The sequence below is a fragment of the Petaurus breviceps genome, unplaced genomic scaffold (assembly GCF_028583685.1).
Source record: "Petaurus breviceps papuanus isolate PSGF00001 unplaced genomic scaffold, PetGlider_PUasm1.0 90723, whole genome shotgun sequence".
Classification (NCBI taxonomy): Eukaryota; Metazoa; Chordata; class Mammalia; order Diprotodontia; family Petauridae; genus Petaurus; species Petaurus breviceps.
Window position 1 is genome coordinate 6,791,163 of NW_027187323.1, and position 18,738 is coordinate 6,809,900.

Consider the following 18,738-nt stretch of genomic DNA (forward strand, 5'->3'; position numbering starts at 1 on the left):
TATATTAAGCTTTTTAAACTTTCCACTAACAGCATTTGAAATGCATATTATATATATATAGTATATACACATACACACACATATATCTATCTATCTATACATTTCATAGTTATGTAGCAGCAAGCACCCCAGCATCCCCAGGGTGGCTGCCAACACAGATTCCTAGATTGGCTTTTCTAAAGGAAAGCAACTCAAAATAGGTTAACAATTTTACTTTAATCAAACATATGTCATTTACCTAGTTCAGGGGAAAAAGATCAGCACCCCAAACTTCAGAGAATACAGAGGTTACAAGCACACAAAAAATAGAGACAGAGAAACAGATCACAGATAGGCTTCCAGCTGCCTGACCATTATATCCATATCTAGTCCGTTACCAGAGATGGAAGCACCAACATCTGGGTTTTCCAAGCTGGGGGTGCAATGGCTGCTCAGAGTCTCCTCTGGTCAAATCACATAGCTCTTCTCAAAGTGAGGCCCAAAACAAAACCTCACATCAGGGTATATATAGCCTTCTCCTGGCTCAGAGAATGTCACAGACCTCTTGACCCACTGCCCAGTCACAAAGTAACAAGGTATGGACATTCCTGAAAAAAACAAGCCTCCCGCCATAGGCTCCATGTGACCACATTCAGCCTATTAGGGGCAGAGTATATTGTCAAATCAAGGATGGTTCTGAGAGTCACTTAAGCCTATCAAAGGGTCTAGGGGCAGGGAAGTTCTTAAATTCCCATAACAAGTTATTGTTTGGGAAGATAAAACTTAAAGCTCTCTCTTTCCCTCTCTCTCTCTCTCTGTACACACACACACACACACACACACACACACACACGTGTATATGTATATGTGTTGGTCAGCTAAGTGACACAGAAGATACAGTATTGGGCCTGAAGTCAGCAAGACTTATCTTGATAAGTTCTAATCCAGCTTCAGATACTTACTGTGTGACCTAGGGCAAGTTACTTAACCATGTTTGCCTCAGTTTCCTCATCTGTAAAATGAGCTGAAGAAGGAAATGGCAAACTGCTCCAGGGTCCTTGCCAAGACAACCTCAAATGGGGTCACAGAGAGCCAGATATTACTGAAACAACTGAACAATATCAATGTATGTGTGCATATTTACATAAGTTATGTACTTAAAGCCCTACACATACATAAACACGCATATAAATTTTCCCAATAATAATTATGAAATGCATATTTTATGTATATATGTATTAATGTATGTAAACTACTGTAATTATTATTGAGTACTGGTCAAATGAGCTTGTGCCTTTATCTGAATACTCACTGTTGTGCGATTTCTTTTTTTTTTTTTTGTCTTTTTTTTGGAGGGATAAGGCAAGGTCACACAGCTAGTAAGTGATAAGTGTCTGAGGTCGGATTTGATCTCAGGTTCTCTTGACTCCATGACCAGTGCTCTATTCACTGCACTGTACAGCTGCCCTGCTGTACAATTTCTATATTAGAGTCACTTTAACAATGAAATTTAGTTCCTGTGTTGAAATATTTGCTATAAGAACCAAATACATCATATAAAAGCTGTTTTTTTAAGTCGCCCAAATCCCATTTTTTAGTACCCAAATTGTGTAACCTCATTAGCTCCATGTCCATTTCCATCTTTAATAATGGTGAGTTCAATTTTTGAAAAGCATTTTAGCATTAATCAAGAATTAAGAACAAGATAGCTGAATGAAAGAACATGTCATCTATTTAAAGATAGAAGGACCTTCAAAACCAAACTGGGATCAGAGAGATAAAGTCATTTAGCCATTGCCACAGAGATAGAAAGTGGTAAAAGTCAAGCCTTGACTCTGGTACTCTGAAATCAAATTCAATATTGTTTCCACTCAACCACAATGTCCTTCATTATGGAACAGTGGAAAATAAGGACCCAGGTTCAAATCCTGCCTCTGAAGTCTGCTATCTGTATGATCTAATACAAGTCATTTAAATTGCCTAGTTGTCAGTTTCCTTATCTATAATATTATGATGTTGGATTAAATGACTTCTGAGGTTCATGATGCAGAACCATGATGAAATAGCAAAAGATGAATCAAATGAAGTAAAGTAAAAAAAAATTAAAACCAAATAGTGGAGAGGAAAGAATTTGTCAATATAACTTATTTGCCTCCACCCTACTAATTCAATAATGCTTCAATAAGGAGGAGGTCATGCACTAAAATAAAAATAAAATAAAAATGAGCCATACTCCAGAACTTCCAGAGTTGCTTTGAAGCTTGAAAAAGAAAAGAAAAAAAAGGAAGAAGTAAAGATGGAAATTGGGACAGAAATTAGAGTTTTCAGAGAAGAATTTGAAAAAAAAATCAGAATAGATCATTTAGAAGAAATGATGCCTAAACTTCCCAAAGCAATGAAAAAGGAGACTTTGAAAAAGGAAACTGGTAAATTCAGAACCCGAAAATCTAAAAATAGAAGAAAGACAATCAGAAGGAAACCAAAAGGAAACAAAACTGGAAGAAACCTGAGATCTTGTAATGGTAATAGGAATTTGAAGATCTTCCTTGCCCCTTAATAAGCCTAAGGGAATTTGAAGACCTTCCCTGCTTTGAAAACAAACTCTGCCCCCAATAGGTTGAATGTAATCACATGGAGCCTGTGGTGGGAGGAGTTTGCTGAAGGGTGGAGCAGAGCCCACAGGAAGCTGGGAGTCAGAGCTAGACTAGACAGTTGGGAGGAGAGTAAGTTTCCCAGGGAGACAGATAGGCTTGTGAGTAAATATGGTCTTATATTGGTTTATGGGAAGGCTAAAGGATGGTGTGAGTCTCTGTGCTGTCATGATTTATTAACTTCTTTGCTATTATGAAGGAATTATCTTACTGATTTGGGGATTTGGTTTTCTGTTTTCTGAATAAATGTTTTGCTCCTGTGTTATATATGGAGAGTCTGTTATATTTTGTGATCAGGTATATTTATAGTGATTGTGGTGCTATGCATATTGCATTAGCATTACCGATCTTCATTGGCTAAATCAAAAGATCTTGAAGAAAGAATATGTCCAGAATTATTACTGTCCTAGAAAAATACAAGAAAGCAAAAAACAAAAATCAACCTCTATTTCAGTACTAGAGAAAGGTAAATATTTTTATTTTTAAAAAGTAGAGAATTGTAAATTATAGATGAGAAAGCCTGGCCTTGATTCCCAAAATATTTTAGAATATGTTATTAAAGGGATGACCTATGAAAAAGGAAAAGGAGAGACTGATTCTTTTAAAGAAGCAGAATGACTTTTCCTAGAAGAAGGGATACCAGACTAAATTCATTTCCTATTCTGACAGATATAGCAAACTAAAAGATTATGGGAGTCATAGAGGCATCTGACTAGATTTTAGAAGCTCATTTAATAAAATTTCTCAAAGAAGCTAAAGATATTTAAGCCAGAAAATAATAAAGAGCAATAGATTTGGAACTAGCTGAAGACTGACCCAAAGAGTAGTCATGAATAGTCATGAATAGTAGTCATGAATAGGTTGATTTGTAAGGGAGGCACCAGTGGAATACCCCAGGAAACTGTAGTTGACCCTGTGCTCTTTAACATGTTTATAAATAACTTAAACAAATGTATAGATGCCATACTTAACAAATATGAAGCTGACACAAAGCAATGAGACCTAACTTGCATAGTGAATGAAAGTCACAATTCAAAAAAAAAAAATCTTAATAGACTAGAATACAGAGCTTAAACATAAATGATGACATTAGAGATAAATATAAAATATTATTCTTGAGTCCAAAAAATAAATTTCACAAGTACTATTCACAATTACTGTAATAGGTATGATTAGAAAGCAGTTTGTCTCAACATTTATTGCATAGCAAACAAAACAGCTAACAATCTTAAGTTACATCAAGATACATGGTAGTTTTCTTATAATAGTTTGCTCTGGTTCAACCACAGCTCATATACTTTGTTCAAGTCTAGGAAACACATTTTAGGGAGGACAAAAAATTCTATAGCGTATCCAGGAAACTATAACCAGGATGGTGAAAGAACCTTGAAACAATACTGTATGGAACAGAGAAAAGAAGAATTTCTTTAGGTATTTTAAAGCTGGTCACATCAAAGGGTGATTAGACTTTTTTGCTTAGTATCAGAAGTCTATACAAGGAACAATGGTTAGATGTTTCAGAACAGCAGTTTGAGACTGTATATGAAGACAAACTTCCTAAGCTTGTGAGCTCTCCAAAAGTGGAACGGGCTAGATTCAACAGAAGCCTCAAAGCCAAGCCTAGATGACCACTGATCAGATATGTTGTGCAGTTAATTCTTGGTGAGGTACCAGTTGGATGAGAAAGACTGGGAAGTTCCTTCCAACTCTTACATTCCATGATCCTGTAAACAACATGCTTTCTGAGTGGACAGAATGCTTTTGGAAAGGACAACATAAGAAAAGAAATGATAATTCATTATAAGTGACAGCTACATCTCTGGTCCTGTGAAACTCAGGGAAGAAACTATTAAAAGATCTGAGAGGAGAGTGAGGTAAAAGTTGGGTTGGCCTGATTAAAATCTTTTAAGTAATGCTGAATTTGGGTGTTCCTGATGTTCTTCTGTTAGAGACTCCTCACACCCTTTCCAATAAAAATGACATTCCATTTTCTTTATATCCTCCTTTGAAAACACTACTTTTGAAAAGCTTCTGATAAGCTTCTTCAAGCTAAGATAACAAATTGTTATGTTAAAGAGAATATATGCATTTTAAAAGCTAACAATAGGATTTAAGGTAGGAGCAAATGAATGGGCTATGGAAAGGTAGATTGGGAGATCTCAGTACCTGTGATATCAAACAGAGTGGTTACTTATCTCACTTAATTTGAAAGGCCATTTTTACCTGGATAAGTTGTTTTAAGAACCTGTAATAAATACAAGCTAGACACAGAGGTTAAACAATTATCAAGATTATATAATAAAATAGTTTTTGAGCTTTGAACCTCTTAATACTACTACTGCATCATAGGCCATCTCTAGTCATCCTGATCTATATCTGGCCTCTGGACCCAGATGGTTTCAGAGGAGAAAGTAAGGCTGGTGACTTTGCACAGCCCTGCCTCACTTAAATACAATTCATTTGCAAGTCATGGCATCACCTTCCTGATGTCATGGCCCTCCTTGAGAATGAAGGACAAACCACATGACTACTACTATTACTACTACTAATAATAGTTAACGTTTATATGTTATGAACTATGTGCCAGGCACCGTGCTAAACACTTTACAGTTGTTCACTCATCTGATCCTCACAATAATCTATGAGGTAAGTGCTATTATTATCCCCATTTAATAGATGAGGAAACTGAGGCAAACGGGGTTGAATGAATCATACATCTGGTAAGTTTCTGAGGACAAATTTGATCTCGAATCTTCTTGAATTGAGGCCCAGTGCTCTATCCCCTACACCAACTATCTGCGTTTTGTATAAGATGATATTTGCTTCATATAGAAAAGTGCTATGAAATGTATCAGAGAATGGATGGCAAGAAAAAAAAGAGAGAATAGCCAGAAGAAAGGTAAGATTGTAGAAAGAACATGAATTTAGAAATCAAAAGGCCTAGGTTCCAATACCAGCTTTGTTGTTACCTGTGAACTTGAATTAAAAAAAAAAAAACTTTCTAAGCCTCAGTTGGAGGGATGGAGGGCTTAGAATATAATAATATTCTACTATAACGGGGCCTCACTAAATAGAATCTAATTCTAATGATAATTGTGAGATTGATTCATTTGGAGCTGAAATCTAACAAAAGTTAGTGCAAAAATAACTTTTTATTTAATTTTTCTGTATCTGAACAATGGGTTTTTAAGCAGTAAGCCTAAAAGTAAGGATCATTCAGTAAATTTCATCTTCCCTCTTTTCCTTTTCAGAAGGGGGAAATGCACTGAAAGGTGTGGTCCATACTCCCAGTTAAAGGGAAAATAATATGGCATGGAGGGAAGAAATCTACTAGTGGACATCCCGTTTGTTCAGGTTTCACCTTCTATCTGTGAGCCTAACATCCAATATGGCAAGAGCGCACATCACGACATATAAAAGTCCTATCTCATCTCTTCTTCAGCATTAAAAAGGACTCAAGTATGTTGGGTAGGCAAAGTGGGAAAGAATTTTTTGGAAGACCTGGACAAGAGCTGGAATAGCTAGAAAATAGATTGCAATTAGTACCATTGGAGAGATCACAGATCCATTTGAATATCTGGATAAAGGTAAAAAAAAAATATATATATATATACACAATTTAAACTTCAAATAGAATCTTAGAATGAGAAAGCAAGAGTAGAACTTAATTCTATAAAATTAAAGAAGAAATCAATATGTATTTATTGAGTGAACCACATGTAACTTGGTGAATAACACACCCTGAGGAATGTGGTGAGAATGAAATGAGATCCATGTGTAGTGCACCCAAGTCGGTCCTAACAGCCACATTTTTGTTTTTCCCCTTTCTACTTTTGTATGTGTGTGTTAAAAATAAGTAATGTCCTTGTGGAATTACTGTATCCAGTTGTGAATGATGTATGAAATGAAAATTCCCTGCCCAATGAACAGTGATATGTAATCACGTCTATTCTGTTTTGTTTTGCATCCTATACAGTGCATGTAGACTTACTAAATTTGACCAGAAAGCCCACTAAACATTTCCTGGGAAAATAACAACAACAAAAATAACCTTTTATGTTTTGCCCCATTTTTCCTTTCTCCCTCTTGCTTTCTGGGTGTATATCCCTGAGTCAGTGGCATATACCTTCTCCAATAAGCAGTTTATGTACTGAAATCCAAGGAACTAAAATAAATTGCACAAAGAGCAATATGTATTCTCTTTCAACATTTGGGGAAAGACAACAAGAGGTTTGAATTCCACAGGCACCAATTGGGGTCACTGCTTGTTTGTTTACTTTCCTGTAGTCACTTCAGCTTTTTCTTAATGTTCAATTTGCTTTCAATCAGTAGGTATTTAAACCTCAGGAGGAGCCTAGCCAAAACAATCCATTCTGTTTCCAAGCTAACAGTTGACTTTCCACCTACACTCTGGGCTTATTCTCATAACTTTACCTTTCACTTAGTTAACTGGAACTTGCTTGGTCCCTCTGAGGCGTGGTTAACTTTCCGGAATTATTCATCTCTTCATACAAAAAGATGCAGTCATTCTTCCTGTATTTGCAAGGGCTGGCAGGGGAAGAGAAAAGTGAGCACAAAAAGAATTAAGCTCCTTCTGTTTCTGTACTTCTTTTTATGCGACCAATGAGTTCTAAAATATGAAACCTAAGGTAGTAGGTTTTCATTAGATACTCTGTGCCCTCTTCTTGTTCATTTTCTGAAGGAGGAAAAGTCATTGAACAAAGCTGCTGAAGCTCAAAGTTTAAGAGGGAAAAGCACATCTGGCATAGTAGGAGGAAACCCACATAACGCTGTGGGAAACTTAGGTCCATTCCATTTATTTAAGTACCACTCTGCTGTTTTTCCCTTCATCTATGCCCAGATGGCAGCTAGGTGGCACAGTGAATAGAGTGCTGGTCCTGGGGTCAGGAGGATCTGAGTTCAAATGTGATCTCAGACACTTAACACTTACCAGCTATGTGACCTTGAGCAAGTCACCCCCAATTGTCCTGCCTTACCCCCAAACCCCCCAAAAGTAAATGTGTGTGTGTTTGTGTGTGTGTGTGTACCCAGCCTTATTTTGGTATTATTTGTAGGACTTCCATCCCTCTGCTAATAGAGATTATAATTCTCCTATTCCTTCTGGTCCTATATACTGCTTTGCTTCTTTTCTATATGTCCTCCATAGAGGTGCTCAAGAAATTTCTTTTTACTGAGAAAATAGCGTCCTGCAAAGATGAAAATAGAAGGAAGATTGTCAGTGTTGGAAGGGTTATGGAAAAATAGACACACAGATTAATATACTGTTGGTAAAGTTGTAAATTGATCCAATCACTTTGGGGGAGGGAAGAATTATGCTGAGTAAAATGTCACTACCCTTTGACCTAGAGATCCCACTATTAGTCGCATATCTGAAGTCCAGAGATGCAAAGAAAAATTTCATATATACCAAAAAGTTTATAGCTAAACTCAGAAATAGAAAAAAAAAAGTAGCTTAAACCATGGCCCTCCCATTGTACTTTCAAAACAGTAATTTTAATCAAAAGAATGAGCTTTAGCCAGGACTATTTATTAATAGATCTGTGATCTCATTAATATGACCAAGAGCTCCATTAGTGCAGACTGCAAACCCATTCATGCTTTCTTATTCCTCACAAATTTGTCTTAGGAGATCTACCCCAAATGTACTGAGGACCTTCCTGTAGGTTATCAAATATCCTGTGGATTCCAGGAGAGCATTCAAGGTTATGTTATCTCTTGCTCTCTGGACTACAGCTTCCTTTTCTGATTATACATTTTTTTTTCACATTTTTATTTAGCATTTCATTTTTCCCTGGTTATATGTAAAAATAATTTTTTTATATTCACTTTTAAAAGTATGCGTTCCAAATTCTCTCCTCCTCCCCTAACCCCCTCATTGAGAATGCAAGCAATTTCATATAGATCATACATGTGTAGTCATGCAAAACATGTATATTATCTTTAACAGAGCTCCTTATGCTCACATTATTATTTGTAATAAACTGTGTCCTACTCCATCTTTCCATACCTCTCTCTGTTGCTCCTTGAGTCATCCACGATTTTGATTTTTCAGAGAGTATTAATAAATTCCTATTGATTGACTGGTTGTGATTGCTTTATTATTCACATCCACTTTGCATTAATAGGATAGGATAGGTATTAGACCTAATATTCCATTGGTACAAAGAAGTGCAAGATGAGGAAACTCCTGCCACTGAGGCTGGTTACAATTTTATATGAAACTTATAGTCCACTGACTAAATCACTGTGGTTAAATGACTTACCCAGAAATGTCATAAGTAGGACTTGAACTCTCCTCTTTGTGGTTCCAAAGCCAGTTTCCTATTCACTGCACCATCTTAATTCTCACACGACTAGGGTCATACAAAAAGTATATAATAGAGCTCAAACTTGAACCTGGATTGTCCTGAGATCAAGGTTAGTTCCTCATCCCCTGGTTCACTACTGCCTCTCACTGAAGTGATTGAAATGTAAAAATAACCATTATTTCAGCTCAGGTCTTGGCAGCAATCACTCAAGGGAGCAGCCCTTAACACCACCATCACCACCAATAGTCAACCAACTGCTGCTGATAGACAGAGAAGCCAGGTGATCTGAGTCAGCAAGGGATGCTGAGAGAGAGGCAGTAGATTACATGTACCAGGATCAAACCACCTTGACCATCACTGCAACTCAAATTTTGCTGGACACAGTCTGGGACCCTGAGGCCAAGATGTTTGAAAATAGCAGTATCTCTTATGCCATTGGACCTACTTGTGGAGATGCAACCTATCATCCCTCTCAGCCAGTAGAACAACCTCCTCAACAACCATAACTGCTGAAGACTTGAAAGACAGACTTCTCACCGTCAAAATCCTTGGTACTATCAAATGGTTCAACACCAGATACAGGCCTGGTCTTAATGGAAATGACATTAAAGATAATGTATTATCCTGCTTTGAGGCTGCACCCAAAGGACCACAGGGCTTTACCATCAGATGTGCAGCTGAAACCTCTTAAATGTGTTTTTCCCCTTTTAGAATGCAAACTTCTTGAGAAGGACTGTCTTGCTTTTTCCAAACCTTAGCACAATTCGTTGTACCTTGCTTCATTTATTCATTCATTCCCATCTGCAAGGCCTGCTTTCTGGGTGTACTGGGTGCACACCACAAGGCTACAAGAGAAGAATATCTGTGTTAAAAAGATAGGATTTTTGTGTCCAGGAGTAGTTTGGAAATACTAAAAACTCTGAATAATTTCCTAAATACAATACAGTTTGCTTATTTCCTCCCATTCAAATCTAGGTTCCTCTCCTTTTCAGTCTGCAGTACCTGTCATACAAGTTATATGTGCTAACTCAATGAGCTGTCATAGACTCCTCAATAATTACTCATTATAATGAATGGGCTCTTACATTGTAAACTGTTAGATCAGTCCCTTTTGAGTTGTCCCAAATCCCATTGAGGAAGTTGTGGAATTTGCTGGGATTTGAAATAATGTTACCTTCTCATAGGAACACATGAAGAGCTTCATCAAATAGAAGTTCTTCTCTTTAGCTTCCACACATAAGGTCTTCTAGTACAGTGGGGAACACCTCTAATGAACAATAATATCAATAAACAAAGAGTCATTAAATAAAGTTGGGGGTTTTTGTCTGCTCCTTTCAAGGTATCATGTATAATCTTAACATGTACATGGAAGATGCCATGTTGGGAAAGGGATTTTAAAAATATACCTTGCTTTACTAGTTACAAACCTTTTTTTGTAATCAATCAGTATTAAGTTTCTCTTTCTGTCTCTCTGTGTCTCTGTCTCTCTCTAATAAACTTGCCCCCTTTTTAGCTGTATCTTTCAATCAGTTCTGTGACTGACCAGGTGGTCCACTGTAATCAGTCAATCAGCTAGCATTTATTGAGCACCTACTACATGTCAGACCCAGTGCTTAGTATTTAAATGAGAATGACAAGAAGAGTAAGTAGCATTCTGTAGATCTTTCAAGTTTGCAAAGCGCTTTACATGTGTTAACTCATTTGCATTATTCATGAAAGCCAACCTACTCCAGTCTTCTATTTTCATCATGGATATATTTGACCTATGTGTAAATCATTCTCATAAAGATTTTATAGAGATGAGAAAGGAAGCAAATGAGCTGATGTCTTAAAAACCCTTTAGTTCCATTCAATTAAACAGAAATGTATTAAATTCCTGTTTTCTTCAGGGAAGTCTATATCCTGGGGATCAAGACAAAAACAGAACAGTCTCTGATCTCAAGAAGTATACTTTCTACTTATGGAATTATATGTACACAGATGCTTTGCATATGCAAAGCATATTCAAAATAGTACAGTGAAAAGGAAACCATCCTCAAAGTTGGGAAGAAGACCTGGGTCAAATCCCACCCCACCCCTCAACACCTTTACTCCCCCCCACACACACATCATACTTGATTAACTTTGGACAAGGCAGTGTCTCTATGAACCTGGAGAACTTTCTAAAACTAGAAAGATTAGAAGTTACAGAATAGTTGCCAATCTACATTGATAGAGAGGGGATTGTGTTTGTTTGTTTTGTTTTTTTGTTGTTGTTGTTGTTTTTCTTTTTTTATAAAATGTTCCCTATATCAAAGGCAGCCAAGTGGCACAGTGGACAGAGTGCCAGGTCGGGAGTCAGGAAAACCTGAATTCAAAACTAACCTCAGACTAGTTGTATGATTCAGGGCAAGTTGCCTAATCTTGTATGCCTCAATTTTCTCATCTATAAAATGAGGTGGAGAAGGAAATGGCCAACTGTTCTAATCTCTTCATGAAGATAACACCAAATGGGGTCATAAAGAATTGAACATGAATGAAAAATGACTAAACAACAACAACATAAAAATGGAATCACAAATCTGGGCTGGCCCTTCTTCCCTTCCTCCAAAAAATTGAAGTTGTACAAAATTATATCAAAAGTGAGAGAAAACTAACAAAGGGGAAATCAGGAAAAACTTTGTGTAGGAGGTAGCATTTTAGCTAAGCTTTGAAGAAAGCTGGGGATTCTAGGAGGTATAAGGGAAGAAATAAATTCTAGATATGGGGAACCACCTGGACAAAAGCACGGAGATGGGAAAGGCATATTGTGTGTAGGGAACTTCTTTCTACTGGTCCAATTTAAGTGAAATGAGAGTAAGTGAAGGAGATTTATGTGAAATAAGGCTAGAAGATGCTTGTGAGCCATATTGTGGAGGTTGTTAGATGCCATGCTGAGCTCTTTGTATGCTGTTTTAGAGGCAATGGGGAGCTATTGAGAATGTTTGAGTAAGGTAGTGATGTGGTCAGATTTACATTTTAGAATTTTAAATCTGCTAATTGGTCAGGGCTTCATTGCTAACGCCACCTTTTTTATTTTTTAACACATTTTTCATCTCCATAAATATATTTTATTGAAGTCACCAAATCTCAATGTATATACTATTTTGGAAGGTTTGAAGAATATGAAGAACTTTTGAAAATTCTATTTTAAGTCTTTTCAACATCTATTACTACTCCTACATTCCAAGGAGATCAAACAAAAAGGCAAAGTACCCATATATACAAATGTATTTATAACATTTCTTTTTGCTGTCAAAAAACTGGAAAATGAGGTGTTGCTCATCAATTGGGGAATGGCTGAGTAAGATATATGAATGTGTGGAATACTATTGTGTTGTAAACTATGAAGAGGGTGGTTTCAGAAAAACCTGGGAAGACTTATATGACCTGATTCAAAGTAAAATGAGCAGAACCAGGAGAACAATGTACATAGTAACATTACTGTAATGATAATCAACTGTGAAAGACTAACTGATCAATACAAAGATTCACCACAACTGCAAAGGACACCTGATGAAAATTGCTATCCACCTCCACATAGAGAATTGATGGAGTTAAGAGTACAGATTGAAGCCTACTCTTTTTCTTCAGAACACAGATAATGCAGAAATATGTTTTGTATGACTTCATATGTGTAGTGGGTTACCATATTTCTTGTCTTCTCAATGTTTAAGGAAGGGGGTAAAAGGAGGGAGAGAATTTGGAATTGAAAATAAAAATTAAAAAAAATTATTTACCTCTTTATGCCCTGCAATATTCATCTGAGTTATAAGAGTACCATAGATTTAAAGTTATAAATGGTTTTAGAATTGATCTAATAGACGTTGCCAAATTATAGATGAAGAAACTGAAGATCAGGGAGGTTTTGACTTGTTCAGAGTCATGCAGTGGGAGAGCGGGATTTGAATTCGTTTTCATTGACTTAAGAACCCTAACTATTTTTCATTTTTCTACACTGGTTGATTTGTTTGTTTGAATGTTTGTTTTTTAATGCTCATCAATTCCAGAGCTCTAGTCCTAGAGTCAGTTCAAATCCAAGCTCAAATACTAACTAGCTTTGTGACTCTGGACAAGTCACTTAACCTCTCTCTGTTTACCTCATTTGCCTCAAGTATAAAGTGAGGATGATAACAGCACCTACCTCACAGGGTTATTGCAAGAATTAAATTAAATGAGATAATATTTGTGGAGTACTTAGCACAATACCTGGCATACAGTACGCACTATATACATATATTTTCTCTTCCCCTTTCCTTTCCTCCCCAAAGTATCCCATAAGTGTGCAATGAAACTAACTCTGCCAACTCATTTATGTGATTTTCCAAGGAAAATTAATAATTCATTCTTTAACTTCACTACAACTTTCTTATTTATGTGGTTTCATTTATACCAAAATCAATGTTTATAAAGTTTGATTCCTCCAATATAATAACGTCATCTTCTTGGTTATTAGAAAAGGAATTCCCATTTAGCCAGAGTACCAGTAGTTAAATTAGGATGTAGAGATAACTGAAATAGTTAGTAACCTCTTCCCCTTCTTTGTCCACCCTGTGTCCTAGAATCAGAAGAAGGCTGCCTAGGACTGAGGGCCATTTTGTATTTTTCTTTGTTTTACAGTTTACTATGGTGAAATATTTAATCATTTCATTAGTCTATGAGGCAAGCAACATCGTGTCCATGGTTGGATACAATTCTAAAGAAAATTACTTATCTTGGCTTGTCCCTATTCAGCAGTGTCTGTATCCAGAATTATAGCACATTAAATACTATGGAACAAACTTTCAGCTCTCTTAGCTTTCAGTAAGTCCCTGAAGGATTCTTGGTATTTATTTCTGTTTGGTATTCCTTTTAGTATCTCTTTTCTCTATAGTCATACAAGCACCCCACTTCACCCATGGCAATCATGAACTGCTGTCTTAAGGAGTAAAAAAACTTTCTCTAAAGATACATCCAAAATAATAATAAAAAAAAAATTCTGCATATCAAAAGCCCTTTAAAATCTTTTTTAAAATAACACTTTAAAAAAATAACATCTGTTTAAATCCTTTTATCATGATTTAAACACATTTTCAGTTATCACGGGTTTTTTTTGGGGTTCTTTTTATACCTGTTACCATGGACACAATGTTGCTTGCCTCAGAGTCTAATTAAAATGGTTACTGGCACTGCCAGGGAATTGAATAAAATCACGTGTTCAGGGGAGGGGCTTCAAAAACCCAAACCAGCTTTCATCTTTAGGTTGCTCACGGTCTTCTAAGAGCAAATTGTGTCCTCTCTTTACATGTCTATTCCTTTGACTATAAAGGAAGAATCCATTGTTTGAGGAACCACTAAAAGGTTCCAACATACAATGTCTTGAAGGCATGGGGTAAGACCAAATTCTAATCCTACATATATACCTTTTGTCTTTGGGAATGTTTCCATGGAGTTACATAGCATAGGAATCTGGTACATGTTTCACAAATGATAATACAGAAAAAATATATGTGTGTGTGTGTTTGTGTGTGTACACATATGGGTGGAGAGGAAAAACTCAATCTCTTAATGGGAAGTTTTTTAATAGAATTTAGAGCCAAGAACAAATACCTTAGAGAAGGGTATTTCCCAGATTTCAATCTACAAAGTAATCTTTCCCCCCCCTTTTTTTATTAATGGTTTCCTTAGTTTAGTTTATTCTCCTTTATTTTTCTTTGAAGATAAAGAAGTAATCCTTCTGCCTGGACTTTACTCCTGCCCCCAATCATGTCTCTAGAACAGTTGAGCACATTTTCATTTAAGAAGCTCACTTTATTGGGGGAGGTTAGGTGGTGCAATAAGTAAAGCACTGGCCCCAGAGTCAGGAGGACCTCAGTTGGGTTCAGGCCTCAGACACTTAACACCCACACAAAAAAACTAGCCGCTGTAACCTTGGGCAAGTTACTTAATTGCCCTCCAAAAGGGAAAAAAAAAGAAGCTCACTTCATTTAAGAAGTGGAGGTAAACAATTGTCTATTAGCTAGTTTAGAATTCAAGACCATGGTGGTGCTTTTTGAGGGTTTCCTTGCCTAAGAAAGAGCATTACACAAGTGTTTTAAGCAATAACTTTTGTTTTTGTTTGTTTTGTTTTGGTTTTGCTTATAACCCAACTTATCATGAGAATAACTTCAGATGCTTGGTTTGGCATTAGAAATTTTGGGTTTGAATTCCACTTATGTTACTTAATTATGTGACATGGAGCAAATAATTTAACTTCTAGGAGTTTGTTTCCTCATTTCTAAAATGATCATAATAGCATGTACTTCACATCATTGTTGTGAGGAAAGAAATGAATGATGGGCATGAGAAATTTTGTAAACTATAAAGTGCTATGCAAATGAAATTGGCATTGATTTGTTTTGGCAAAGTCAATATCGGAAATTATTAGACATTTTGTCTATATTATATGCAAAAAGAGTAGAAAGAGTTTTGGAGATCTCTTGAGGTATATTATCATCCCTCCTGGAATTCCTCGTTGTTTATGAAGACAAGGGGACTGTTTTATACCTGTTGAACAGGAGATGTGACTGTATTTGGTAACATTTGCTTGAAAAGACAGTATTCAGTATATTTTTTCCATTAACAGATTGTGCAGTGAACTAAAGGACTGCTGACCACATCTTTACTCACTTCAGCAATCATCATTGCTTGATTAGGACCTATAAAATACGACAGATGCCAAAGTGGTCTATGCTTGACAAGTAGATATGTCTCTTCCATAGGAATAAATAAATGTGACATAGCTTTGTTAACTCTTTTTTAATGAAACACTTATATAAGCCATCCAAAATATTGACTCTTTTTTTTGTATTTGTTTAGTTTTTTATTTTTCCCCATTGCATGTAAAAACAAATTTTAACATTTGTTTTTAAAACCTTGAATTACAAATTCTCTCCCCTTCTCCCTTCTCACCCTACCCCCTCATTGAGAAGGCCAGCAATTCGATATATGTTATATACGTGTAGTCATGCAAAACATTTCCATAATAGTCATGTTGTGAAAGAAAACATAGAAAAAAAACTCAATAAAAATAAAGTTTAAAAAAAGTATGCCTAAATCTGTATTCAGACAGCATCAGTTCTTTCTTTAGGGATGGATAACATTACTCATCATAAGTCCTTCAGAGTTATCTTGGATGGTTGTATTGCTGAGAATAGCTAAGTCATTCACAGTTGATCATCTTACAATATTGCTATTACTTTGTACACAGTACATTTCATTTTGCATCAGCTCATGTAAGTCTTTCCAGGCTTTTCTGAGAGCATCCTACTCATCATTTCTTAAAGTACAATAGTATTCCAATACAATCTCATACCATGATTTGTTCAACAATTTCCCAATTGATGGGCATCCTCTCAATTCATAATTCTTTACCCCCAGAAAAGAGCTGCTATAAATATTTTTATACATATAGGTCATTTTCCTTTTTTGTAATCTCTTTGGCGATATGTCATCTTTTTAAATTTTTTTTTTAATCTCTTTGGGGATATAGACCTAGTAGTGGCATTGCTAAGTCAAAGGGTATGAATAGTTTCATAACCCTTTGGGCATAGTTCCAAATAGTTGTAAAAAATGGTTGAATGAGTTCACAACTCCACCAACAATGCATTAATGTCTCATTTTTCCCATATCCCCTCCAACATTTGTCATTTGCCTTTTTTGTCCTATTAGATAATAATTTTAATTTGCATTTCTCCAATCAATAGTGATTTACACTTTTTTTCATATGTCTATAGATAGTTTTGATTATTTCATTTGAAAACTAATTATATATCTTTTGATCCTTTATTAATTGGGGAATGGCTCTTTTTTTCATAAGTTGACTCAGTTCTCTATGTATTTGAGAAATGAGGCTTTATCAGAGAAATTTTCTTTAATTTTTTTTTGCAGTTAATACTGCTAACTTTATTTCCTGCTATCTTATTCCCCTCCCCCATTTATTCTATTCTCTCTCTCCTTTCAGCCTGTCCCTCTTCAAAAGTGTTTTACTTCTGACTACCCCTGCTCTAATCTGCCCTCCCTTCTATTACCCCCATCCCTTTCTCTTATCCCCTTCCCCTCCTGCTTTCCTGTAGGGTAAAATAGATTTCTGTACCCAGTTGTGTATGTATGTTATTCCCTCTTTGAGTCAAATCTGATGAAAGCAAGGTTCACTCACTCCCCCTCACCTCCCTCCTCTTCCCCTCTCCTGTAAATGCTTTTTCTTGCCTCTTTTAGGTAAGATGATTTACCCCATTCTACCTCTCCCTTTCTGTTTCTCCCAATACATTCCTTTCTTACCCTTTGATTTTATTTTTTACATATTATGCCTTCATATTCAACTCATATCTGTGCCTTCTCTCTATATATACTCCTTCTAACTACCCTAAAAATGAGAAAATTATGTGTTACAAATATCATTTTCACATGTAGGAATGTAAACAGTTCAACTTTCTTAAGTCCCTTTTGATTTCCCTTTCTTATTTCCCTTTTTGTGCTCTTTTGAGTCTTATATTTGAAAGTCAAATTTTCTATTCAGCCCTGGTCTTTTCATCAAGAATGCTTGAAAGTATTCTATCTCATTGAATACCTATTTTTCCACCTGAAGGACTGTACTCAGTTTTGCTGGGTAGGTGATTCTCAATTGTAAGTCAAGGTCCTTTGCCTTACAGAATATCACATTCTAATACCTCTGAACCTTTAATGTAGAAACTGCTCAATCTTATGACATCCTCATTGTATTTCCACAAAACTTGATTTGTTCCTTTCTGGCTGCTTGTAATATTTTCTCCTTGACCTGGGAACTCTGGAATTTGGCTATAATAATCCTGAGAGTTTTCATTTAGGGATCTCTTTCATGGGGTGATCAGTGGATTCTTTCAATTTCTTTCAATTGGTTTTAAAATAATAGAACAGTTTTCCTTGATAGTTTCTTGAAAGATGATGCCTAGGCTCTTTTTTTTTACCATGGCTTTCAAGTAGTCCAATAATTTTAAAATTATCTCTCCTGGATCTATTTTCCAGGTTAGTTGTTTTTCTAACTCCTAGTTTTTGTGGGTTTTTTTTCATTCTTTTGTTTTTGTTTTATTGTGTTTTGATTTCTCATAAAGTCATTAGCTTCCATTTGCCCCTTCTAATTTTTAAGGAAATATTTTCTTCAGTGAGTTTTTGGACCACCTTTTCCATTTGACCAAATCTGCTTTTAAAGATACTCTTCTCCTCATTGGCTTTTTGGACCTCTTTTGCCATTTGGGTTAGTCCATTTTTTAATGTGTTATTTTCTTCAGCATTTTGGGGGGTTCTTGTTTAGCAAGTTAACTTGTTTGGCATGATTTTCTCACAGTACTCTCATTTCTTTTCTCAGTTTTTCCTATACTTCTCTTACTTGATTTTCAAATTCTTTTTACAGTTCTTCCATGTCCTGGGACCGATTAATACTTTTCTTGGAGGCTTTAGGTATAGGAGCTTTGACTTTGTTTCTTCTTCTGAGTGTGTGTTTTGATTTTCCTTGTCAGTATAATAACTTTCTATAGTCAATTTTTTTTGTTTTGTTTTCCATTGTTTGCTCATTTTCAGTTTATTACTTGACTTTTAACTCTTTATTAAAGTAGAAGTCTCTTGCCAGGCTGGAGGGCACACTGCCCCAAGCTTCAGGATTTTGTACAGTTGTTCTCAGAGATACTTCTAGGGACCTTTAAGTTTTCAGTTCTTTCAAAGTGTTATAATCCAAGGAGAGGTTTGTTTACTCCTTCACTGGCCTGTGT

The 18,738-nt window shown here is 35.9% G+C and overlaps 1 long non-coding RNA gene across 1 annotated transcript in view; it reads right to left on the bottom strand.

Annotated features, from left to right (window-relative positions):
* LOC138145020 (uncharacterized) overlaps positions 1-18,738 on the bottom strand; it is a 167,473-nt gene that overhangs the window by 110,894 nt on the left and 37,841 nt on the right. Inside the window, exon 2 of the long non-coding RNA XR_011164079.1 lies at positions 7,065-7,178. This is a non-coding gene — a long non-coding RNA (uncharacterized lncRNA). The remainder of the gene's footprint in view (positions 1-7,064; positions 7,179-18,738) is intronic.